Raw genomic sequence first — 2,240 nt, forward strand, 5'->3', positions numbered from 1 at the left:
AGGAATCATATTCATTCAAGTTTACAAGCTTTCAACTTATCTACATACTTATATGTATATTTTGTAAAATACTCTGTTTTGCAATGACTTTACATCAAGATGGCATAAAACGAGAAAAATGTGACAAGGAATGGATGTCACCGAATGACATCCCATTCTGAACAAAAACATAAGTCATGTCAGACAATGTGTTGGAGAATGCTAAAGTATGATAAAGATGTGATAAATGTAACAATGCTTGCATATGCAATGCCCACATTCAAAATCCGAGATTCTGAAACAAAATTGGGGTCACCACATGGTTGAATAACAGTGACAGCATAAACAATGATACCTCTTGTTAGGAACTTTAATTTATAGATACAAGAAATATAGTGTGTGTCAGGAAGTGATGCTTCATACACTTGCCATGTAACAGTTCATATATGCTCTTTGCAATTTGCAATGTTCAGTGTTATCATAAGGAAGAAGCGCATACCATCAATTGTATTTACTTTCGTGTAGAATGTTCAATTTGAGGATTTAGGGATGTAACATAAAATATCGGAACGTCACGTCATTAGACGATAAACGATAACGTCCACATTTTGTAAAGTTTTAGCTATCCAGACTTTCATATGAGTAAATATCTACTATATTGGCTCGATTTGGACTTACAAAATTACAAGGCTTTCAACAGAATCTATTTAACCAATAATAATCACCACCGTTTCTCCAGACCGAGTTCTCAGAACCAGGGGTTTGTAGTCAATTCTGTTTTCAAAGTTTCTACTATATCACTTCTACCTTGAAAGTTTTTCTTCGTTTGTTGGTCCAACGTTCTTTACTTATTGCCTCTGGGTAGGGGAATTTCTTGAGCATTGAGGATACCTGTATCTCAAGTTTGAGTAAAATCCCGATCTTCAATACAGCTTTTTCTCATCTATGTTGTTTTCTAGAGAAGATAAGGGAATTTGGCTCATCAAACACTAGTATGGTTCTTGGGTTCTTCTACCCGCTAGCTCCACTGAATCCCTTCATAATGAAGATACCCTCAAAACATTAATAGTCAAAAGTTTTTCTTCGTTTGTTGGTCCAACGTTCTTTACTTATTGCCTCTGGGTAGGGGAATTTCTTGAGCATTGAGGATACCTGTGTCTGTGTCTCAAGTTTGAGTAAAATCCCGATCTTCAATTCAGCTTTTTCTCATCTATGTTGTTTTCTAGAGAAGATAAGGGAATTTGGCTCATGAAACACTAGTATGGTTCTTGGGTTCTTCTATCCGCTAGCTCCACTGAATCCCTTCATAATGAAGATACCCTCAAAACATTAATAGTCTGGAATGTCAGGAAGTTACGTGTTGGAATGGTTGAAAACTCTTCTATTATGTATGGTATCCTAGATAATTGCACGAGAGGTCTCTCGGGAACGGTTTGGAATTTCGGGATTTTCCGATTTTTCCCAGTACCTACAAAAAATAAGGAATCCAATGGTGAAAACCGCATCTTCCTAGCTCATCTAGAAGTGGCTTAGAATTAGTATGAGTGAGTGAGTGAGTGAGTCAGTCAGTTACACAAGGGGCTGTATATATTTTAGATAAGGTTAACGTTTCAGATTTAACGCCATGTTTACTTTGCTGACAAATTTATGACTGCTGATAACTGGGCAGAATATACTGGGAAACAACTTGCAAGCACATCGTAACTATCAAACAAGCTATTGAGAAATGACTATCATAAATCTTTACTATCACCTATCTTACGTTATAAGTAAGCTTTGTAAGTTTATCCCTCGTTTGATAATAGAAACGATAGCATTAGGTAAATAAGCATGTACTTTCAAAAGTTGATCTCAATATCAGAGGTATCATTGAAGATTTTGATCAATAAAGTTCTGAGCTGCATGGATTTGTTGGAATAAAAATTTGAATTTTATGAGACCTACATATTTGTGTGAGAATGATCGCCTATCAAAGAAATAGCCGCCGATTAAGTTTACTTTACACATAATTTGCACATACTTACAAATCATACGAAAAAATCTATTCAAGTCGCTATAGCTTTGATAATATTCAAGTAAACCTTTTGAAAGGCAAAATGTCGAAGGAAAATAGTTAAATTTTATGTGCCTATTAAACTAGACGTAATACCATTTCTCCCCCAATACCTTATAGCCTTATTTTCTATTCCAACATAAACAAGAATGAGGTATCATTGAAGATTTTGATCAATAAAGTTCTGAGCTGCATGGATTTGTTGGAA

This window comes from Diaphorina citri, unplaced genomic scaffold (assembly GCF_000475195.1).
Source record: "Diaphorina citri unplaced genomic scaffold, Diaci psyllid genome assembly version 1.1 scaffold357, whole genome shotgun sequence".
Taxonomy (NCBI): domain Eukaryota; kingdom Metazoa; phylum Arthropoda; class Insecta; order Hemiptera; family Psyllidae; genus Diaphorina; species Diaphorina citri.